At 33.4% G+C, this 26,591-nt stretch overlaps 1 long non-coding RNA gene across 1 annotated transcript in view; it reads right to left on the reverse strand.

Moving 5' to 3' along the window:
* Window positions 1–509: 509 nt before the first annotated feature.
* The window catches only part of LOC128922126 (uncharacterized), a 36,897-nt gene continuing 10,815 nt past the window's right edge, over window positions 510–26,591 (reverse strand). The window contains exon 3 of the long non-coding RNA XR_008471414.1: window positions 510–2,651. This is a non-coding gene — a long non-coding RNA (uncharacterized LOC128922126). The remainder of the gene's footprint in view (window positions 2,652–26,591) is intronic.

Consider the following 26,591-nt stretch of genomic DNA (forward strand, 5'->3'; position numbering starts at 1 on the left):
AGAAAACCGTACTGCACTGCCTAGCGCTGCCCTAGCCCCAGCATTAGGGCGCCATTCTGCACTGCAATGCGGTCCCTGTACCAGAAAACCGTACTGCACTGCCTAGCGCTGCCCTAGCCCCTGCATTAGGGCGCCATTCTGCACTGCAATGCGGTCCCTGTACCAGAAAACCGTACTGCACTGCCCAGCGCTGCCCTAGACCCTGCATTAGGGCGCCATTCTGCACTGCAATGCGGTCCCTGTACCAGAAAACCGTACTGCACTGCCTAGCGCTGCCCTAGCCCCAGCATTAGGGCGCCATTCTGCACTGCAATGCGGTCCCTGTACCAGAAAACCGTACTGCACTGCCTAGCGCTGCCCTAGCCCCTGCATTATGGCTCCATTCTGCACTGGAATGCGGTCCGTATACAAGAAAACCGTACTGCACTGCATAGCGCTGCCCTAGCTACAGCATTAGGGCGCTATTCTGCACTGCAATGCGATCTCTGTACCATAAAACCGTACTGCACTGCCTAGCGCTGCCCTAGCCCCTACATTCGGGCGCCATTCTGCACTGCAATGCGATCCCTGTACCAGATCACCGTACTGCAGTGCCTAGCGCTGCCCTAGCTACCGCATTAGGGCGCCATTTTTCACTGCACTACGGTTTGGAAGCATTTCCTCTGGCGTCACTAACACAAAAGCATAGAGTAGGCATGTGAGTGGTGCATACTTTTTATACTCTCGCAACCTGTTGCACAGAGTATAATAGTTTTGTTCACATAACGGTTGTTTGTGTCACCAAGAAATATAAGAGTTAGATATGGGGTTATATATACATAAATGATCAGGATGACGAGTAGATTTGAAATCCGGATGTCTGTCCGTCCGTCTGTCCGTGCAAGCGATAACTTGAGTAAAAAGTAAGATATCTTAATGAAACTTGGAACACATGTTCTTTGGCACCCTGAGGACTATTACTCGAGTAATTGCAAAATAATCAGAAACAGCATTTTGAAATTTAATACATTTTATGTTCATCTAAGTTAGCTACAAGGGTCGAAATTGCAAACGGTGTAAACATAGTTACATTCTAATATGTCAACGTAGTTTAATATCAACAAATGAATGTCTGGTAACACTGCATTTACAGTTAAGTCAAACGCATTTTACGTTCAGTTGTTTGAAGAGCAATGGCGCCAGTTAAAAGCGAAGTGTGGACATTTTTTTAATAAAATAAGCAATAACTACGTTAAATGTCAACTTTGCTGCAAAAATTTAAAATTTTCTAATAACACTTCAAATATGTTGCAGCATTTAAAATTAAAGCATGCAACTGTAGCCTGCAAATTGGTGGTAAGTCGGAGCAATCGGTATTACATTTGAAATTTCTTCTAGTTATATATAAATATATGTGTACAAATTAGACCCTGCAATCTTGGAGTAAAGACAATGTTTCCCTAAGTGATGATGACACTGACACCATTTTGTGCACTCTAGTGCACACAAGAAGGAGGAAGGACAACGATTTTACATCTCCACAAGATGAATTGAGCTTTTATTTGAATTGTCAGGTATTAGAACTAAGTCGAAACACTATTTATGCTTGGGAAGAAATGAAAACCGTTTACCCAAACTGTACGGACTTTCAAAAAAGTATTGTCATCTACTTGGTACCTCAGTACCAGCTGAGCGGCTTTTCTCAAAAGCGGGTGCAACTACGACCGAAAAACGCAATCGTTTGACAACAAAAAGTTTATCGAAATGGCTTTTTCTTCAAACTTGGTTGAACAGACTTCTAAATTTTCTGAATATATTCAATGAATATATTTTCCTTTATGCTAAGACAAATGAATTTTTAATATGATATTTTAATTTTATTTCCGTTTTTGTTTTTGTGTATATACGAACACAATTTGAATGTCTGAAATAAGAATATAGTCTCCTATATTTTATTAGTTTTATTTTTACGCAAAGTTGCAAACATTGGAATTACTCGATTAATCGATTTTTTTACATTAATTGGAATTAATTGCAATTATTTTTTTAAATCTTGCAATTAATCATTTGATTATTTAATCGATTAAAAAAATTTTTTTGCCATCCCTAACCCCTACAATGCGTTTCAGCGCGCTTGGTGCAAATCGTGGAAGTTTGCATTCAGGATGCAAGCAGTGAGTATGCATGGTAGCGTTGCATACTAATATTATGCTATATTTCCATATAATTCCAAATTTTGTTTTATTTTCGAAATGTATCGTTCACAGGTGTGAAACAAAGGTTTCAATACATTTAATACATTGGCTGCCATGTCGCACGTTTTCAGTTAATATTGACTTTTTCTAACTATTTAGTAGTGGGAAGAATAATAGGAGTCCGAAGCGCTATTCATTCAATAATACCGATTACATTTGTGTATAGTTATAATATATATAATATAATAGAACATTCCTATTGTAATGCCAATGAATGTTCAAACGAGATGTTCTACATTTTGTTGCGTTTCTTATAATAATTCTTCTAACTTAATTCTAGTTCCAATAAATTAATAATATTAAAGAAGAAAATTATTCTATAAAATATTAAATAGTACACAATGCAGTTACGATTGTATTTAATATCACTTACCCATTTTGATAGATTTATAGTGTCCTTATATACTCCAGTTTAATCTGTAAATTAAAAAATTAAAAAGTAAGAGAATAATATGTATGAAGATTACTACTTTAAAGCTGAAAAAATAAGAATTTTAAAAGAAATATAATTTTAAAATAAAATATAACAGAACCTTTGTTATATAAAATTCAGGTATTAATTTTGTGCAAAATGCTAAAAGTTTTGGAATGTATTTGTAAAAATATTAAACAGTAAATTTTAATTTAAATACATTTAATTTCTGAATTGTCTTTTAGTAATCTTATTTACGGAATTTGCAACGGTTATTCTCATCAATTTGTAATTATTGTTCCCCCCAAGTCGCTGTCGGAATAATCTTCATCTGCCTTCCATGCAGCTTAAACACAAGTCAACAAGCTTGAACACGTTACCAAAGCAACACCAACAGTGTCACTGGCTAACTAATTAAAATCCACTTGCATCCCACATACTCAAACGCCACTTGTCGTTAACTAACGTCTAACGAGGCAACTCACAAGCTCGGCTACTCTCATCTCTTTGGCTGATATTCTGCCATCTTGGCAAGGATCCAATTCTCGGATGTCAAGCAAATTTGGCAAGCAACAAGTCGAAACCTCACATACATATAGTATGTGCTCATAACGTACAAAGACGAACGAAAAGTACGAAAAGTAATTCCATATACTTGTACTATTTGCCGAATTTTTCCCAAACCAGGAGAGGGTGAATTTGAAGTACTATATGTGTTATACTCGTATATATACATATATATATAAACGAAAAGATATAGAGATAGTTTCATTAATTTTGTATTCGAGGCTTGACTCCAATGATTGACAACTGTACTCATTTGGCCTACGCTAGCGACGGTAAGTGAAGTATATGAATGGATGGAAGAAATGATTGGAAGATACAATTGCCATACAAAATTATAATAAATTGCTGCTTACATACTCGATATGACTCTCGTGCGTTTAGCATGTGTGCTGTTGAATTGTCTTATCTGTCTTATAAATGTTTTGTCTGCACTTAATGTCAAATGTAGTAAACAATAATGAAAAATGAAGAAATTGTGTTGACGTTACCCGCATGTCCTGTCCATCAATATTGTGTGCATTTTTTTCGTAAATGCTGACCGGTCAAATTGTACTTTGGTAGGTGACACACTACCACAATGGTTTTCCCCCTTGTTCTTTCTACTTTATGTCCGTAATGCCAACAACGCACATTAATCACACACCAGCATGTTGCAATTAGTGGCAAGCAGCAGTTGCTAGCCGTCAACATCGTTGACAATTTTATGGTTGCATAGCAAACAAGAAATACGAGTTGCAATTTTCATCAGCATACATAAAAAGGAGAGAAGTGGAATAGTAGTAGTTGAAAAGGATTCTGGTCCTAATTTAAGGAAAATTTGATTATTTACCTTCTAATGTAGTAAATTCACAAAATATTTGTTTAATAAAAATATTTAATATGTGTTCAATAAATATGTAAAACAATGCATGATAACTAGAATGTATTTTAAATCTTCCACATATTCTTCAATGATACTAAAACTACAAAATATTGAAATATTTCTAAAAATCGTTGAAGAAATAAATCTATTATATATAAATCAATGAGAACAAAAAAAAAAAAAAAAATCACAATCACACGCTGATGCCAAAGCAAAAGCGCTGTATCTGTTATATTCTGCCGCAGTCAAAAAGTACGGATTTTCTTTGGTGAAGCTTTTATCAGCCAATCAAGCAAGCAAACAATTTCCGGCTAACAACTATTGTACAAAATTTTAATATTAACTGAAAATGAAAATAATTTTGTCAAATGCAATACAGTTTTCCATATTGTTAAAGTTAGTGTAATGTTTTATCCTTTTTGCAGATTGTATAAATACATGTTACGTACAACAATATAAACGAATATTTATTTTGGAAATGCGTTGGATGCTTAAATATCGTACACCAGTAAGGATTAACTGGAAGGATTGCAAGAAAGCGGCTTTAAAAGGTGCCTCATTAAGACCAATAACAGAAAATATTTAATGAAAATGGAAAGGTGTATTATAAGAATGTGTTCAGTTCTGTTATATTTCCCAGAATTATTTATTATTTGTAGTACTGATCTTTAGGTACTTTTATCAGTAAACTGAAAATGTATGTATTATAGTTATAAGGAATTGTATGTAAGTTTTAGAAACAGATATTAATCTTAAACTTGTTCATTCAGCTTTATAAATATATCACATTAATATTCAGTAGAAAAGTATTATACAAAATATTCTCTAAGAAACACTTATCTGGTTTGTTCCATTAAATCCCTATTTACTAAAATTAATACTGTTTACTATATGAGGTTAAGTATACGCAATGGTGTACATGGTTCTATAGTACTTTCTGTAAAATTTACAATTATTTTCATATGGTGCAAAAAGGAACTAGTAGCAGGAGTCCATACGCATCAGTTTTCTTCTATCTCTTGTCGGTCTGCAATTGCTTTTCTGATTGGTACGAGTATAGAAACAGAAACAGAAATAAAAACAGAAACAGATATTTTAATGCTTTTGCCAAAGTAAAAGCAAAAAATTATTTCAAAATATGCTTGCTGCATTTATTAACTTAATTTCCACGAATACAATGATACTTGCACTACTACCACTTATACAAGTTTATATGTTTACTGTTTGTGTGTATGTCGAAAAATCTCATTTTATTTTGATTATACTTATACCCTTCACAAAATAGTCAACCCTTTTAGAGATTATTTTTCATAGCAATAAAGCGAAATTGATTTTATTCACTTTTGCATAAGAGTTTTTGGTTGGCAATAGTCAAGTGGATTTTCCTATCGAATTTTATTAACTTAACTGAACGAATGTGGAGTTATTGAGAAGTGTTTGCATTTTACAAAGGCATATTCTAAAATAAATACAAGAAAAGTAAGTAAATGCACTCAATACAAATAAAAACTTGTAAACTTTTTGGTAAATTCTTATAGCTTTATACATACATATGCATATATGTGTGTTTATGAAATATTTGTAGAGAGAAAAATATACTTGCCCGCAAATATAATATAAAAGGGCCAGGAAAGGTCAACAATATAAACAAAATTTTCTCAGTTTCTAATATTACTAAAACATTTTTGTGTATTATAAATAAAACTTTTTTAAATGAAATTAATATAAATGAAATGTGTTCAAAAGGAAATAACTTAATATAATAAAATAATTTATTAAGATTTAAGTGATATGTTTATTTCCTCTAACTGAAAAATAATATTATATTAGCTTATAAGCTTATAAAAATGTGTAAATGTTTGTAATAAAATTTCATTGTGTATATTGCTATACTTTTCTTCAAAAATATATTTTTACACATACATATTTAATATTGTATTGGGAGTTTTATTTGGAAACAGAATACTTCATTACGTAATTTAAAATGAAAATAATATACGCAGCATGTTTTAAGGGGCTATACCATGAAATGGCCCATGAAATGAGAGTTAGGCGATTTTCCTGAATTCATGAAATCAAGGGATATTTTTGAAAGTATAAACTATCGTATAAGCAAATAAAAAATCGATTTTTTGAAAGACTCACACCCTTTTATTAAATTAACTATCACAAGTATGTGATAGATAATTTAGATAATAAATTAAATCGCTGTCTATATTGAAAATCGAATGCTCACAAGTGCTATTCGTTGTTAAGCAATATTCAAAGGAACTTCTTGACATCGCTTTTAAAGTGAGAAACCATACATTTCTTTAGAAAACAACCTCTAACATCATCATCAACTGATTTATAATAAATGGCACCACTTTGTCGTTGAACTGCTAAATATTGTGTTTTATTTAATAAGAAAATAAATTCGTCAGAATACTCAAGAATGCCTTATTGAGTGTTGTATATTTAAGCAGCTACTAAGTTTATTTCGGTAATGAGCTACTGCTTAAATAATTAATTGTACAATGGAGTCGCTTTTCAACAGTTAAGTAGTAAAGTTTCTCTAGAATAAATGTGTATGTTTTTCGAAAAAAGTGAAATGTGAGCCAATAGAGTAATTTGAAAGCAGCAAATTAATTGAATAGAAAATACAAAAAAGTAATTTTTTAAAATGTGAAAAATTAGTAAAAATTGCACTGTTTTTGGATTGGTTAAACGAGATGTATTCACAATAAAACCCTTTCCAAAATTTGTAAAAAAAAATATAATATTTCAAGTGCAAACACCGCTCCCATCATAAAACTGTTTGCTTTCATTCAATCAAATTCATACAAATTACACATTTAAAATATTATTATTATTGTCGCAATTGTGAAAAGATAAAATGGCTGTAATTCTCAGACTGAACAATACAGTTTTATGTCAAATCGCATAAAAACTTTATTGCTCACAGCCATGTCATGACACATTTTGAGATCGTGTTGACATGGCGTATGAGCAACATTTAAATGTAAACTTTGACGGGCATAAAATGTCAATGAATAGAATTGAGCATTTGCTAGACAAATAAAAGTCAAACAAATTAGCATAAATGAGCAATCAAATAAACAAATAAATACAAAATAACTGCTGAGTTGATCAAAACTCGCGATGTAATATCTATTAATTTTTTAATTGATATAGCACATTCAAATCGCTTTTGATTTAGTGAGTTTAGCACATAAAGTAGTAGAAAATGGAATGGCTATAAAATGTGGCTTTATAGTAAATATACATACATACTGTGGCTTGTTTAGAGGCAGAAGTGATTTGATTTCATTTTCTTCATATTCCCATTAGTGGTTTGAAATTGCTGTGTTACCTTGAATTTTAAACTTAAATTTTGCCACATACACCCAATTACTTCCATTTAAATGCAAATTAGTAGGACGAGTTAACCACAAATATATATAGAAAATATCTAAAATTAAGAATAACGAGATTAATTGGCATATAATAAATTTCATCTAATAAAATCTGCAAACCGCAAAATTTCTTTCTGTAGCAGAGTGAGGAGCCACGCTGAAAGTGGTCAAAAGTGCATTTCCATAGAATATTAAAACGAACCGAATACCGCATACAATTTTGTATATAAATAGAAGACAAAATGTAGGTGCCTTGACTTGCTGGATAAATTTATAATATGTACGTTCATAAATATAAACATCTACATGACTTGCAGCTACCAAACCAGTAACTAGATCCGCTGGCAAAACTCTGCCAGAGCATGCTTACGGCGAAAACTTTATGAAATTCCCAGCACTGAAACCACTGATAAAAAAAACTTTTCAATAAACATGAATGAATGCTGTGTGTGTTTTGATGAAACTCAACGCAACAAATACAAACAGCCAATAAATTTTCGAAAATCTAAGGAAAATGAGTGCAAATAATATTAACGCAAATACTAAAGATAAATGAGGGCGTATTGTAAGTTGTAGTGACTTTGAATGTCTTGCGGGTACTTTGAAATGTAAGAACAACAGTCGTGGTTGACCTCAAGCAGTCCCTAGGCAACACAAGCGACCATCGTGAAAACACCCACCAACAACAAAAATCAACTGGAAAAGTTTAATAAGCTCATAATTGAATAAAGTCCAAATTGTGTTTAAACCAAGCTGGCAAAGAGACCACAAGATAAATGAATAATCGAAGTTGCAGCCGTTTGTGCGGGCAGAGGACTTTGCACAAGGCTGTAGAAGAAAGCGAAGATGAAGATAAGTAGCTAAGCAGTCGATTAAGACAAACAAAGCGCCACAGCTTCCTCGGTAGTGCGAATGAATTAGTTAAGTGAGTTGGTCGACTACACTGGAATGAGCCGATAGCGTGTGTAATGTATAAGTACTTGTATTATGGCTACACAAAGTTGCGAAAATAATTATGAAAACAATGGCTATGATTTAGGAGCATATTAATAATTTTCAATCGAAAATTTACCAAACAGAATATTAACAAGAAAACTGGAAATTAAAATGTCAGTTTACAGACGTAATCTTTAGAAACCTTTTGCCTTTACGAATCCATTGATTTTGAATCTTTCTCACTGACTTTTTCATTTCTAATATGACCACCAAAGTAAAGAAGAGGATATGACTGACGATATCAAAAATAAGATTTACAACCTTAGGTATTTGAGAAACGTATTTATGTAGTGTAATGCATACGTAATGCTAATAATAAGAAAAAGTTCATAAACTCTTAATCTTTGTTTTCTCTTCCCTATAAATCAAAGTACCCTATATATACCTATATATACAAAGTAACGCCAATAAATTTACCTATGTAGACATAGAATTTTGCAAAGAAATATAAAATCGCATATAAAAAGTAAAAGTAAGCGCCGCCACACAGCTGTGAGCACTTAAACACCAATGGAAATCATAAATCCGATTCCACGTCGCTACACCGCAAAAAAAAAAAATTAATGGAAGTAATGGCAACAAGCACTACAAGGAAAATATTGAAATCGAAAATAAATCTCTTGTAAATCGCATATAATACTTAGCACGCACCGCCGTCTAGCCGCCATAAAAATACAAGGAATAAAGAAAAAACATTATAATGTAAATACCAAATAACGAACGACAAGTGAACGTGGAATGAAAAAAATGCTAAAATTCTTGAAAAAAAAAAACAAGAAAAAAATCTTTAATTATAATTATAATTATTATAATTATATTTTGAATATTTTTGAAGTTTTAGATAAATCTGTAAGTATGTGGGTATTTAAGCCAATGCGCTGATAAAATTCTTACAGCAAGCTATACAACTCAAATTTTCAATCTCTCAAAATGTTAATTATTTATAATCTAATGTACATGTGTATGGTTGGCTCTAGCATCAGAAAATATTTCGAAAATTAAAGGTGGTAGAATTAGCACTGTGGTATCCTTGAGTATAAAAATACAATGATAATAGCATAATTCTGAGGAACATGCTTGCGGGAGGCCATTTTTAGTATAAGTAATTAACATTGAAATATACTGTGTCCCTTTCACAAAATTTCAACGAAGTTTTTGCAGCTACTTTCCTACTATGTACCTCTGGTTTGACACATTGGAATAGTTTAATCATTCGCACAGGTAAACGCAGGTATTTCCCCAATATTAAAAATATATGAAAAAAGTTGTTAAAAATTTCTAAACTAGAAACAAAGTTGCATTATTGCGAACGCTACTATTTGGCACACGCTACAATAAATTTCTGACACCGTTTTTATAGCGAAGCGTATAAACATGTGTATAAGATTTACTTAGTTTTACAAAAAAAAATCGTAATTCCACGGTGAAATGGTTGAATTTTCGAAACATTTTCATGGGAAAATTTCGCTTCAAATGCGTGTTTTTAATTTTGCGTATATACTCACTTTTTTTTGCTAACTTCACTCAGTGAAAATAATAGCATACACACGAAAGATTTATGCGACTACACTCATCTCTCTATGCTTGTCACGTGCAAGGTCATTGCTGCTAAAATGAAAGTGTGGCAACATCAACAAGGTTGCTTGATAATGTGAAAAATGTCAAAGATACGGCAAAAGTTTGTTAAATTGCGTTTATTAAAAATTTCAATTTCAGACACTACATGTTGTATGTATGATAGCCAATATAGTATATTACATATAATAAAGGGTGATTTTTTAAGAGCTTGATAACTTTTTTTAAAAAAAAAACGCATAAAATTTGCAAAATCTCATAGGTTCTTTATTTGAAACGTTAGATTGGTTCATGACATTTACTTTTTGAAGATAATTTCATTTAAATGTTGACCGCGGCTGCGTCTTAGGTGGTCCATTCGGAAAGTCCAATTTTGGGCAACTTTTTCGAGCATTTCGGCCGGAATAGCCCGAATTTCTTCGGAAATGTTGTCTTCCAAAGCTGGAATAGTTGCTGGCTTATTTCTGTAGACTTTAGACTTGACGTAGCCCCACAAAAAATAGTCTAAAGGCGTTAAATCGCATGATCTTGGTGGCCAACTTACGGGTCCATTTCTTGAGATGAATTGTTCTCCGAAGTTTTCCCTCAAAATGGCCATAGAATCGCGAGCTGTGTGGCATGTAGCGCCATCTTGTTGAAACCACATGTCAACCAAGTTCAGTTCTTCCATTTTTGGCAACAAAAAGTTTGTTAGCATCGAACGATAGCGATCGCCATTCACCGTAACGTTGCGTCCAACAGCATCTTTGAAAAAATACGGTCCAATGATTCCACCAGCGTACAAACCACACCAAACAGTGCATTTTTCGGGATGCATGGGCAGTTCTTGAACGGCTTCTGGTTGCTCTTCACCCCAAATGCGGCAATTTTGCTTATTTACGTAGCCATTCAACCAGAAATGAGCCTCATCGCTGAACAAAATTTGTCGATAAAAAAGCGGATTTTCTGCCAACTTTTCTAGGGCCCATTCACTGAAAATTCGACGTTGTGGCAGATCGTTCGGCTTCAGTTCTTGCACGAGCTGTATTTTATACGGTTTTACACCAAGATCTTTGCGTAAAATCTTCCATGTGGTCGAATAACACAAACCCAATTGCTGCGAACGGCGACGAATCGACATTTCACGGTCTTCAGCCACACTCTCAGAAACAGACGCAATATTCTCTTCTGTACGCACTGTACGCATTCGTGTGGTTGGTTTAATGTCCAATAAAGTAAACTGAGTGCGAAACTTGGTCACAATCGCATTAATTGTTTGCTCACTTGGTCGATTATGTAGACCATAAATCGGACGTAAAGCGCGAAACACATTTCGAACCGAACACTGATTTTGGTAATAAAATTCAATGATTTGCAAGCGTTGCTCGTTAGTAAGTCTATTCATGATGAAATGTCAAAGCATACTGAGCATCTTTCTCTTTGACACCATGTCTGAAATCCCACGTGATCTGTCAAATACTAATGCATGAAAATCCTAACCTCAAAAAAATCACCCGTTATTTATAGTATATATAAAGCAATATAAAAACTCCTTTATATTCTTAACGCTCTTATGTATCATTCAAAAGCATGATTATATAAAATTGTATGCGCATTAACAATCAGAGCAACACCATGGCGTATGAGTAATCTCAAAACCACATTTTATGCACAATATACACTGTACGATTTTAAAGTTGCCTTAACACGCGCTGACAAACATTTCCGTAAAGAATAAATGCAATAATCTGATAAATAATGGAAAAATACATATGGTTAATCTCTTCGGCATTATAATAGGAATTCAATGCTGCCATTATGCAAGATCAACACTTTGTAAATGTGGTTGGAAAATATACTTTTATGTAACAAGTGAAAGAGATGTTTGAAAAATTACGCTTGTGCCGGTATTGCTAGCCCGATCTTCATATGAGTGAGTACAAATACAATTATGTCAAGCTTACTATATAGAAGCTTACAACCGGGTCAAGGATACAAATGTGTATATGCGGCAGTCATTACGCGCTAACCTAATTTCCTCGCTGTGGTGAATGCGTATTTATACACAACAAGAACATTTCAATAATGTTCAAATTACTAAGCATCGATAATTACGGTCATTCAATAAACCTGAGGTCAATAGTAATGTTTGCGCGAACGAACTCATACGTAATATTCGGAACATACTGATAGGCCAAAGGAATGCGTGTGTTAATTAGCAAATACAATCGCTGCAATTGTATTACGCTAATTAGACAGATGTAGGCTTAACAATTCCGCAGCAAATGAATTGTAAACGCAGGATGCTTTGAGGTTTCGCTGAGGCATCGAGAGCAAATTATCTCTTAAAGAAATCAATTATTTAACCTTTACAAAAATATGGTGTGCAGCTGTCACCCGAAAACATGATCGACATCGGTAAACCCTTGGACTATCTGTACGACGGCATAGACAGGTGCGCGCTGGAAGGGTCTATCGGGTTGTAAAACCGCAGAGGTCATATGAAAAGCGTAAGAACGGAAATATACAAGTTTATAGAAAGGGCTGTAGAACCATGATTGGCATTCTTACTGGTCACAGCCTAGTAGCGGCACACGTCATGTAGGATGTGTCAAGAGAGTTCTAATATTATGTACAAATACGAATATTTAAGTTGAAGCAATTCCATTTATCAAACTCTACATATTAGGCAAATAATAAACATCACTACATAGGTGCATTCGAAGTTCCTTTTCATTTCTCATTAACATCAAAATATTTCATGGTTGCTACTATGGGTTATTCCATCACGGACTGACTTGATTACTTTACCCTTTTTACCTGCTTAAGAGAGTGATAATGGGGAAGAGAAATATAGGCAAGACATATTTACAGCATATTCAATTAATGAAATTAAATGATAAATTCTTCTTGGTTTGGTATCATGAAAAATTGATATTACGAAAACTTTAGCTGTGTTTGATTCGCCCTTTCTCTGGTCGCTATCTTCGAGGGCTGCTCTTTTGTATACAATATATGTATGTATTACCGCTACCTTCAATTGTATCAAGCTTAGTTTTAAACATTTTTGGTTAGTTTGATCACAGTATTAATTTTCAAAATTTGAAACAATTTATTTTCCGACAAATCAATTTCAAATGCTGAAGTTTTTTTTTCAGCACAAAAATTACTTCTCTCCAATTATTTCCAGTAATTTCCACTATAATACGATTTGGCAAGTACACAAAATGTATGTATATAATATTGCAGTAAAATTTTTGAGAAATTCATTGCCCAACTTCCACTTTATATTACTAGACTAGAGAAAACAGTAAACATTATTATTTTTAATTACTGTCTCATAATTGGATACTACTTTTTAATTGATTTCTGCTTATAGTCCGTGTCCAACATGACCGTATCTTACAAGATAGTTTTTATGCCGAGATTACTTTCTTTATATTGTTTTCATTGACAACATAAGCGAAAGGAAGCTATATACATACATTCAAATTAATGTTTACAATGTTTGAGCTCCACTTAAATCCATAAGTCGCCCGACAACTCGCACTACTTTCGTACACTTGTACATTTTCGAAGTCATTATGCCAGCAAAAAGTACAAACGCACCATGAGTACAACGCTCAAAGCTCTGGCGAGAAGATATTTTGCGCGGCCTTGATTTCTGTTGTATTTTCGAATTTTCGAGTAGTCACTGCAACACAGCAGCTTGTTGCCATGGTACTCATTATTGAGCATTCGCTCATTAAACACATCGGTGTAAAGTGCTTATTTAAATGAGCAGCAATGATTTTCAGTTTCGCTCTTTCGGCATATTCAACTTGGAACTTTGCATTTTTAAATTTTTGTATACGAAGAAGGAAAATAAAATTGCATGGTGATGATGATTACAGCGAAAACGAAGAAAAGAAATTACATTCAATGTGGTCATAATAAGTGTTTCTTGCACTTTAAACCAGCAGAGAATTTATTTTAAATTCTTTAGTAAATGTAAACGGATTTGGACATTCGCCTTTGGGAAACAAGAATCATTTTCTATCAATCTTTACATGAGTCAGATTTAACCATGTTGAAGGCTTAGGAAATGAAGGAAGAACGGCTTTGAAAATACCTTTTTGGTCTTTGAGACGGAAGAGTATTGAACAGGAAAATGGAAATGTCATCTATAGTTGAAAACCAGCTTAATTATTAAATACGCAATTTTAGCTAAATTGTTGTACTTAGTACTAAAGGGTGATTTTTTAAGAGCTTGATAACTTTTTTTAAAAAAAAAACGCATAAAACTTTTTGAAGATAATTTCATTTAAATGTTGACCGCGGCTGCGTCTTAGGTGGTCCATTCGGAAAGTCCAATTTTGGGCAACTTTTTCGAGCATTTCGGCCGGAATAGCCCGAATTTCTTCGGAAATGTTGTCTTCCAAAGCTGGAATAGTTGCTGGCTTATTTCTGTAGACTTTAGACTTGACGTAGCCCCACAAAAAATAGTCTAAAGGCGTTAAATCGCATGATCTTGGTGGCCAACTTACGGGTCCATTTCTTGAGATGAATTGTTCTCCGAAGTTTTCCCTCAAAATGGCCATAGAATCGCGAGCTGTGTGGCATGTAGCGCCATCTTGTTGAAACCACATGTCAACCAAGTTCAGTTCTTCCATTTTTGGCAACAAAAAGTTTGTTAGCATCGAACGATAGCGATCGCCATTCACCGTAACGTTGCGTCCAACAGCATCTTTGAAAAAATACGGTCCAATGATTCCACCAGCGTACAAACCACACCAAACAGTGCATTTTTCGGGATGCATGGGCAGTTCTTGAACGGCTTCTGGTTGCTCTTCACCCCAAATGCGGCAATTTTGCTTATTTACGTAGCCATTCAACCAGAAATGAGCCTCATCGCTGAACAAAATTTGTCGATAAAAAAGCGGATTTTCTGCCAACTTTTCTAGGGCCCATTCACTGAAAATTCGACGTTGTGGCAGATCGTTCGGCTTCAGTTCTTGCACGAGCTGTATTTTATACGGTTTTACACCAAGATCTTTGCGTAAAATCTTCCATGTGGTCGAATAACACAAACCCAATTGCTGCGAACGGCGACGAATCGACATTTCACGGTCTTCAGCCACACTCTCAGAAACAGACGCAATATTCTCTTCTGTACGCACTGTACGCATTCGTGTGGTTGGTTTAATGTCCAATAAAGTAAACTGAGTGCGAAACTTGGTCACAATCGCATTAATTGTTTGCTCACTTGGTCGATTATGTAGACCATAAATCGGACGTAAAGCGCGAAACACATTTCGAACCGAACACTGATTTTGGTAATAAAATTCAATGATTTGCAAGCGTTGCTCGTTAGTAAGTCTATTCATGATGAAATGTCAAAGCATACTGAGCATCTTTCTCTTTGACACCATGTCTGAAATCCCACGTGATCTGTCAAATACTAATGCATGAAAATCCTAACCTCAAAAAAATCACCCGTTATTAGGTTAGTAGAAATAAAAATAGTTTTTAGGTCGCATCTTCAACTAAGAATATTTAAATGTTAAAAATTAAAAATTTGATAAACTTGTTCCATTAGTTTATTTGCCGAACTAGTGCTATTCTGCTTTAAACTCCTATTTAAATAAAATATTAAATTTATTGCACAAACATAAAATGAGAATACCACCCATGACTCCCGTTCGGATAATGAAATCTGTACTTGAATACATAAACATGTCCTTTGGGTTTAATTACATTTCACAATTTGCAACGGCATTCACACATTTACAGCTTTAAATGATGATGAAATTACATAAGCAAACACGTGTGTGAGCACTTTCATGCAAATACCAATAACAATTAATTACCATTTAAATTCGTTTCATTATGTTTACTGAAAATTTAAATTAATTATATTAACCAAATCTAGAGATACGGAGGTCCTTGTGCGAATGATTTTACTCAGCCATCAAATATAAAATATATAAGGGAAGCAGAGATCTTTAATTGAATTTAAGTATCGTAAGTGTACAAAAAAAAATTTTTAAAACAGTAATCTATTCTGATCATTATAAAATAATCATAAGCTCGATAGAACACTCAGAACTGTAAGTACAAAATATAAAAATAACCCTATCAAACAGTCAGTCATCAATCCGCAATCATTTCCTCGTTACTATTGCGCCCCATCTATAAGAAACGGCGAGGGACGCGATTTGGTCATCAATATGTAGACATAGACGCACGAAAAATTGCCTAATCCTACAAGGGAAACCAATTTTCGTATATAAAGCTGCCATACGGCTCCGCCATTAAACGAAAATCGTCAGAGATTACGAGTAAAATCGTTGTATTGTTTGAAGGAAAGGCAAACTGTGTTCTGGTGCTTGTTTCTAAGCAATTCCCTCCACGTGCACCTACACATCCACCGGTTCTGTCAAAAGGAATTACGCTTACGTCTTCTGTTATGTCAGTGCGTCGTCGTTATGGCAAAGTCATTGAAAGTGCAATCAACGATCAGCAGCGAACGCTTTGTATTTTGTCCTTATGTGTGTTGTTCGACTTTGCCATGAAAAATAGCAGAAGCAAAGCTAGGTTAAGCTCTGTTGCGTTGCTTTTTTGGTTGGTTCGATACGACATACTGAGATACTGATTATTAGTATTTTTTGGATTTTGTTTAAAAATTTAGTGTTTTGTGCTTTACAAAAGGTTGAATTAACAGTCGGGAACGAGGAATTAAATAGAAAGTGTGGCTCAGTAATTAATATTGTATATAACAAGAAATGGATACATTAATTATTGATGGACTATACATCGTCTTAATTCGGTATCATGGAGTAGGTCATTTATATTTTCGAAGATAAAGCAATGTAACTCTCCAATCAAGATGATTTTCGAACTTAAATAAATAATACACTCCGAGAACTTTTGTGAAGTCTTTAGCCACAACCACGATAATCTCAGAAGCCATAAAGAACTTCCTAATATTTTTAAGCTTCGAGTAGAGCGCTGAATGATTTGTCTAAATCGTAACTAAAGGATTCCTGTGTACATTTAAGCTGAATTGAAACTTAGAATTTAAAAAATTATTTTGAGAACTCAACCAAGGAGGTATACTCGTATAGATTTATAGTAAGTCTAAGTTTTAAGCATTCATGTTAGGAAGGCTCCTTTCAAAGATATTACCAAAGCAAAACTCAGACTTCATACAAAATTTGGTAAATATAATTTAAAAAGATGAAACAAAATTTAATTTTTATCCTTCTAAGCTTTAAAATCCTTGTTCAATGCCATATGTTGAACAAATGAAATTTAAATAGATGTCTGCGTGAGCAAGCATTATGAAATTTGATCCGCGCATTTGATGCTTGGCATTGAATTATATTTCATTCATCAATCAAATACATTTCATATGCAAATTTTCCCGCTACATACGCTCGCCTCACGCCTTCTGACGTGAACTAGTCATATAATGCGTATATAAATATATAAAATTTGCATGAATTTCAATACTCATCTGCATGCATTTTCACACAATATTAAATGGTTGAGTGAGAGATGAGCAGAGTTTATGTGCACTTTTGGACATTTTCTGATTTGTCAGTAATGCAAATTCACAAACCGCATATTAATTATGATGCAATTACGTAGATGTGTGCCTACTACTGCCAAGGTTTTTATTTTTCATTGCAATTGAAATGCGAGTCCACACAAAAACAGAAATATGGTTTACATTTCTAATGATTACAATTTTTAATTTTCTGCATATATTTTCATAAATGTGTAGAAAAACTCGTTGGAGATAAACTTTGTGGTATTTGAAGAGGTCAGAATTCAGTATTTATTTAAAAAACAACATTTTAGGTCATGACAGCTGAGTTAGTCGACAAAGCTTGTAGGATGATTTATGAATAGGATGGATGTAAGTGGTATTCGACCTACATTCTGGATTAAATCTAGCCTTAAATCAGACAATTAAGAAAATATTATAGAATAAAGGACACGATGTAGTTGGAGAGCAAGAATATTGATTTCTGGATTATTTATGAGTTCGTAAAGAACTTTAAGGAATAATTTCATACAAATTATTGACTATATCAAGTACAATGTTTCTATCAAGTTATATATGTATATGACCTAGGGAAGGCTTGGATAGATTTCATAAATTTTTAAGGCCAAGCCACATAATCATCAAGAAAATATGTTCTACAAAATTAGGAATAAAAAATTTCATGAAAACATGATCATATAATTACATATCTAAACTTTCTAGAAATCTAGCATCAAAAAATAATATAAAGTCATAAAGTAAATCTCGAGTGAAATAAACCCAAATACAATTGCAATATAACTTAATACCAACAGAAAATATAAAATATTGGAAGCAATAAAAATCAACTTTAAAACACACCAATTTCAATTCAATGAATTATGAACAATTTCAGCAATAATTCCTAATGAATTTGCTTAATTATATATTATTATTATTATATTATTATATATATTTACAAACTCACAAATTCTACAATAATAAAAATGCCAGCCATTAAGCAACTGCTGTGAGCAACTTTTGCTGCTGCTTTCAACGACAATTGTCTGTAAGTGTAATGGAGTTATAGCGGCATTGAGTGTGAATCAACTGTGGCACACTTTCTCGATACAACGCAGCAGAACAATTATTTCATAAAACCATTTAATTGAAACTATAAACCCTATGCTCACACCTCACTTCAGTTCACAAATTCCTTCGTCTCTCACGCTCACCAACCATACTCTGTCCTTTCCTACTTTTCTTTTCAATTTTATTTCATTTCATTAAATTTGAAACAATGGAATTCAAAACACTTAAGTTATGCTGTTCAACTCCAAACGCTGGCTGGCAGTCAAGCGTTTATGCGCCACGCACTCACTAACACAACTGTTAATAAAACATAATGGCTGCTTCCGTGGAGAGGACACACTATTGTTTGATTAGAGTGTTGCAAAATATGGCTGCAAGCAAAGCAACAGTTGTGACACCAGCGCAATGAAATGTACAAATAGCATGCAACAGAGTGTCGCTTTCGCCGTGAGCACTTTTAAGAGCAGAAATGTACATAATCACCCACCAGAAAGGAAAGTTAAACATTAAATTATGTGATTAAAATGTCGGTCAGGGTTGGTTCTTTTTGTTAAACAATTGAAGTAGTAGTAGCTAATTTTCGGACCCCATTATAAGATAATATACTTTGACGTAATCTGATGATCTAAGCTTAGATTAAGTTAGATATATCTTCGAATTTGAAACAACAAACGTTTCAGAATACCCTTACTTCGAACTGTGGAGAGTAGTGTTCAATTTGGAAGAAGATTTTTGGGCAATTCTTTTAATAATTGTCGGCAGAGGTCGCTGCGATTAAAGAAGCAGTGGACACACTGCCCCGCATGGTTGCCTCCTTTAGAGAGGTATGAATCCGCTGTGTTTTGCTGAATATTAAGGGTCCTTGATCCATTAATAGTTTATTAGTATCACAAAGGACAGCCCTCAAAATTGTATAAGTGAGGTCTTCTGTATATCCAGAGATCTACCTACTAACCTTACCTAACCTAGTAGCAGTTAGTATATCTCATGCGGGAACTTTAAATGCTATTCTTTCAGCCAAGCGCGTTCATTTGCACTCACAGACGAATGAAATGATTTATGCGCTTTTCCTGAGAGGAATGCGAGGTTTTCTTTCCACATTCCAATGGTTAGAATTTTTTGTATTGTGCTGCATGCCATTTTTATTCATTGTCTCCATGTTTCATGTTTCATGAGAAATGCAAAAAGTATTTAATATCCAGTTGTGTGTAATATAACCGGAATGGAACGGAAATACAGAAATGCAACACAAAGAGAATGGTGAAACGTAGTGAGACTACAATGAATATATTGTGCATAAAAGTGCTTCTCGTTTTTTATTGTTATTTCAATATAGGATTTAAACTTACGGGGACAGTACTGTATTACTGGTATTCAAATCCAATTTTAATTGGAGAATATCGAACACTAAATTCAATGTAATGCTTTATATATGTATTCGGAAACCCTGTGACTAGTCTTCTTAAAAGAAAAAGAAAATTTGGAAAACAGCAAACTCAATATCTTATATAGATCAAACATTCCCATTAAAGATGAACGTAGTGACAATTCAAACACAAGCTAAGAAGCAGTAAGTAAAGTGCTTCAAGTCATTCAATGCTTGTACGGCACGCCTGTTGTTTATAAGCCTTAGTGCTTAACAAGCAGTGCGACATGATACCTGTCAAATGCCAGACGTGGCGAGAATGTTCTGCCGCAGGCATTGCTTGACTCCATTATAAATAAGAATGTATTATGTAAGTAGTTAAGCAAGAGAAGCGAAATCAAAAATATTAATAAAATAAAAATTTATTTTCAAATTAGAACCCAAGGAATATGTAAAAAATGCACTCGTGGTAAGTATCACCTGATATTAAACCTCACTCGACAAATTCTTAAATAGTTTCAAAACACAAATCAGAAACAATCTTAGTATTTTGATTGAAAACCATTTTAAAAGTTTTTGTGGTAAGTTATTAGTTTTGTTTGAATTTGCAAGTACTTAAAGATACGAACCATATCTATAGATATCGGACACTTAAAGTTAACTGGGTTATGTATCTAGGTAAAGCTCTGCAGGTCTCATTTTCAACTAAGAAGCGTTATCGTAGAGTAGACAAGCTCCTTGAAAGTTCTTTCTTCTGCATTTGAGGTACATATTTATATACTTTATTTCCCCTACTCTATTAAAAGAAGATTATGCTTTCAATGATGTGTGCATACGAATAATGTATAAAGTAGGTTAATAAAAGCAACAATACCTGCTATTGGTACGGAAGGTCTTTTGCATTTCTTTGTCTAGCTGCATAGTGCAGCTTTTTATACATTATTTATTTTCCTTATGCATTATTTTTACTTTATAAAATTTAAAGCTTTAAGCCAAACAAATCTAATAAAATCATAATCTCAACTTAAATAAATAGTGAAGATATACAAAAGAGTTTTTACTTCGTTCCTTATTTGAAGTAAACCTGTACAAGGTTTTTATTAAAGCAAAAGTGTGTTGAAAACAAAAAGAGAATTAAAAAAATCCAAAACCAGGTTTTAATAATTGTGAACGTAAAAAATTGAGGTAAATAACTTGAACTAAAAATTCAGCGCTTTCCTGTACACTATAACAAACAACTTGCTAAAAAATGTAATAGTTCAAAGTTCGTTATGCGAATTTGTCCTGTACTTATGTATGTGTGTATGTTCGACACGTATGTATGTATGTGTTAAGAGTAAAAAGAGTTTACTCCTTCCTTTACAGCATTTAAAAGTTTTCCTCTTGAGGAGCGCAATTTTTCTCAATGAAAGTTTAAATTGTATTTTCTTTACTGGGCAACCGCGTGTGTTAAACATAAAATTTCGTAAGTTGCCAACATAACTATAAATATACATATTACAAGAGTACGGCACCTTGAATTTAATAAACAAATGATGCATATGGTGGCGTATTTGACATGTCATATAGTCACAGGGTGGAAGAATTTATGGATTAAATTATACAGACGTTTTTTGTTTTCGCATATACAGCCGTTGAAAAATATCTTAAGAACTATAACCATATATATTAAATTTTTATCGATCACAGTGGCATTGTGCATATCTCGCAAACCAATAGAGCTTTATAAAAAAAACTTTCTGCAGTCGTTTGTTTAGCCACTTTTTAATACAGTCCAAAAATGAAAGAAATCGGATAATAACCACGCCTACCTCTCATACAAAGGCTAGGTTGAAAATTAATAAAAGTGGGTTAACCCACTAACGAAAATCGTCAGAAACACTAAATTTCACATAAGAAATGGCAGATGGAAGCTGCACTCAGTTTTTTTCTTTCTTACAAAATGGAAAATAGGCGTGACGTCGCCCACTTTTGGGTCAAAAACCAACCTCAGGAATTACTCGACCGATTTCAATGAAACTTGGTTTGTAATAGTTTCCTTACATCCCAATGATATGTTGTGAAAATATGCCAAATCGCTTCACAACCACGCCTACTTCCTATATACCAGAACTTTGAAGAAGATCTGAATCATTTACTTTACAATATATAAAGTAAGCACTAGTGAAGATATCGGTGCAGAACTTTGCACAAATACTATGTTTATAGTGTTGCAGCCCCATTCCAAAAATCGCCGAAATCGGAACATAAAAGTTTTGATATTACATTTATTACGACTTAAATTTCACAATAATCATTAACATGTTGAAAGTCATATTCACAACTGACATTTGACATTAAAATTTTTGTGTGGTATGTGCAAAAAATTAACTGAACAATTGCAACATTTCATTTACGTGTAAAAGTGGAGAGTTCTATTTTAATTAAAATGAATATTAAATATGCCGAAAAAAGCTTTGACTTTGAATAACTGAATAAATAAGATATTGTATATGCAAATAAAATCACTTACTTTGAGAGGCCTAAAAAACCTTGTTTTGACATTATTTTAATTTGAAAGGCAGCATATGAATTAATCAAAAGACTAAAATAATAAAAACTAACTAAGCCCGGAAATTTATCGAATAACCTTGTATTAAAGTAAATTGCATGAAATCACTAGAGCTTAAAATCCAGACTCTCTCTCTCTCTCAATTTCCTTTCAGATATCCAAAGGTAGTTTTCGCTGTTTTAAATAGATTTTAGAAAATCTTAAAGCGTTTAAGTCGATTTAAGAGAAATAAAGAAATACTATAGCTCTGAAGCATGAACATCCTGAGCTGCTTAAGTGCTTACAACGGACCATATAACAAAATGTATTCACATCAGAGCATATTTATTATTATAGTAACCGAACCGGGAATAATTTTAGTGAAAACTCCTGCATATGCATATTATATTATTTCTGTGCTGATGTGTCTACAATTTTCATAGCACTCCGTTGGCACATTAGCAGTGATGAAATATATAGATTGCAATACACACAGACTACATATGTATGTTTTTTAGCCATTAGAAGTCTGAACAAGCAGGAAGCTGTGCTGAACAATAAATGATGTTCTGTATTTGTTCACATACAAGCTTTTCAAATATCTATAAAGTATAGAACATATCGTACTCATCTCTCGAATAACTGCTTAACCACACTCATGGGCACAATTTCACCTGTCTTCGCCGGTTAAACCATTGCCAACATGGTGCTCTTGCTAGCTTAAATATTGGAATGAGGATTTTAGCCACAAGCCATATCATGGAAATTCAATAAATCCGTCCTTGAATTGTGGAGTGAGAATGTGTTGAGGTTGTTGTGCGTCGCTACATCGAGCAAGTAAGCAATTTTTGGTAAAATTTCAATAAACTGCTGCCAAATATTCGAATTTGTGTTTATTCTGAACAACATACATTCTACATTCAATATCAACTTTTGCTAGCTGAAGGCTATAACGATTGAAAAATTGTGTGATATTTTCTAAATGCATAAAAGTAAAGAATCTGTCTAAATAGGATTCTTTTGAAATTCCGCTCAACTAACAAGTGAAAGGATGTTATTCTGAAAGTCTTCATCGCTTCGTTTACATTAATTGAACTTGATTGGGAAACCAAATGACAAATTCACTGCCATTGTGATATGACAAAAGCTAGTTAAAACACAAAGTAATTTTTATAATATATTAAAGAAAACATCACTACACACACACCTACCCTTTAAAAAATGTAAATTGTATTATTAATTCGCGATATTCAAATGAAAACCAAATTAAGCTCAACATAATTCAGTACAATGCCTTTGACATGCAATATACTCGTATTTGCATTGGCAGACAGGAAAATGACGACGCGCTAAAATTGATAAATATAATAAAGGCGGAATGAAGGCAAAGAGCTATAAAAACAGCAATTTCATGGTCGCCGTAAGCAAACAGAAGCAAAGGCATTAATTTTTTTACTCAACGCAAGATAATGGGAAATGAAACAATGCGTTGGCAGAAACAAATTTATTGTTATGTTTAGGCGTCGTAATAATATAAAAAAAGAATATCCGCGTAGACAACAAATCTGAGTGAGTAAATTGCAGGCAAAGCAGCATAAGTGAATTAGAAAGTAAACAAATTTAAATTATAATGTAACAGCAAACTCTTCAGATTCTGAATATTTTAGTATATTTATAGAAAATGCTTTTAAAAAATGTAAATTTCGCATGATATTATGAGTATTATCTTGGTTGGACAGGCTGTTGTTTAAGGCTTTTATCACAGTATTGCAGGAGAGTTTCGAAAGGAGACTAATGTAGTAATACACTTTCAGGAATACTCTAAAAGCTTTGATAATATATAAATTCTCTATTTGCATAAAAGAGAGCAAGGTAACTCTAATTGAACCTTGTTAATGGAATATGAAATGATATTCAATAATATATTAATAAATATATGGATCTTAGAAGACTGTTACTGTCACTTTTGAAACCAAAATTCAAAAATATTAGTTATGTGTTGGTTAAAATAAATTGAATTATTTTTTGCTGGGAACGTGTTGGAGCTCTGATGTCCTCTTATGCTCTAGCACCAGATAAATGGATCCCTCATGAGCCTGGTATACGTGGTTAGCATCTAAAACCTGCTCCGTTGCGAGATCTATTTAGCCCAAAGTAGAACGCAAGAGGTTTGGGGGAACTACGTGCACTCAAATGCAGTAATAGTGGGAGTACTCACTGATCACTACGGAATGGGCATACATGCGATGAGGCTAGGGATCCTGCCGGACGCAATCTATCATAGCTGTATGGAGAAAGGCGGTGTGAAATACCAAGTCATTTCCTCCTACACTGTCCTGTGTTCGCATAACTGAGGTTGGAACATCTCGGCAACTATACTACCATATGAACTTGCCCGAATAGCCATTAGCCGCCTCATAAAATTATAGGCTCAAAGCACTTCGGCGAAGTCTATGGGTCTTCTTTGCGATCCATATTTAGAAGTCTGTTGATATCACAATGGACCGGCACTTTCAGCTGTTCAAATGGGATCCATCACGATACCTGTCGCGAGGTTAAGCCTTTGAATCTAACCTAACCTAATCTTGCTCAGGCGGATTGAGATTTGAGACCTTAACATTGACGACATTTAGGTAAAAATAAAGTTAATTCTATATACTAAAGATAAAATAAATGCAAAATACGCACAATCGTAAGCATAATTACTAGTACTTAGTATAAAAAACTAGAATTAATAGCAAATTATTAATAAATTGAAATTAGAACGAAAAATCTACCTACAAATCGGTGTTATCGATTATGAACACAATTTTTAATGAAGAAAATCAGTAACTATATATTTATATTTAAATGATTATGTAATGAATTAGGGCTTTGATTAATGAGATTAGGGAATTTCGAAACGATTAAAACGTAATTTTGTGTCAATCGTGCATGTGTTAATCAAATATATATTACAAACGATTTTTCATATATCACATTGATATTAGTTATATGGTTACATGTGTATAGATTCAAGCAAAATGTTGTAAATTTTATTAGTCTCTATGGTATCATTTTGTAACCACTCAATTGAGAATAAATTGCACACTAATTCACTTAAATCACTGTGTGTAATAAAGCATACCGTGTCCCCTACTCCATTGGCAAATCAATCAAAAAGTTTTGCAATAATCCAATTGAGTTAAAAAATAAAAAACAACAATACAACACAGCCAATAGCCACTGGTTGCTGTCATACCGTTGTTGCGTTATTTTGTCGGACCCTTTTTGGTGAAAAGTATTTTTATTCAAGAAAAAAAGATTCAGTATGCGTTGAGATTAAGTAAATAAACCTATTTTTCAGTACATTTTTTTTTACTTTTGATGGGCAATATCCAAATAAAACATTACACGTGCCTGTATAATTTGCGATAATTTTTGGGTACAAATATAACAAATTTGAAAGGTTAGAAGTTGAAAACCATATGTGTAATATTATGACACACAATAGCTGGCAATCAATAACAGTGCATACTTTTGTTTGGCGCAAAAATCCACAAAATATGGTCTAAGTGGTTTAAAGGAACAATAATCAATCAATAATAACAAGGATCAATATTATAAATGAGGTGTTAAGTGCGTTGGAAACTTGTGGCCGATTACTACTATCTTTAATATAATATTTAATAAAATCAAAGGCAAGGCCTAAATAAAACTTTTGCAATAATACTTTGTATATTTCTAAGATTTTCATAGTTAGAAAAAAAGATACTGAGCTTTACTACTTTTTTGTTACGACAGACGATAACTTTCAATACACAGCTACTTTGCAAATAGCCTGCAGTTATTTAGAAAATTAGCCTTATTAATCCTACCTATCGACCCTCAGCACAAGCAAAGGCACAGCAAGTAACCCAAAAAGTAATAAATAAATTGGAAAAGTTTGCCATGAAGAGGTTAAAGCTTATCTCATAGAAATCAAAGCCAAATTTAACAATGAATATGGCAAAAGAGAATTTTAACTGAAAGATATTTGGATAGCGAGTGGATATTATTGCAAAAGAAGCAAAAGTACGAGAGAACTAGCAAAC

Source organism: Zeugodacus cucurbitae, chromosome 5, assembly GCF_028554725.1.
Source record: "Zeugodacus cucurbitae isolate PBARC_wt_2022May chromosome 5, idZeuCucr1.2, whole genome shotgun sequence".
Lineage (NCBI taxonomy): Eukaryota > Metazoa > Arthropoda > Insecta > Diptera > Tephritidae > Zeugodacus > Zeugodacus cucurbitae.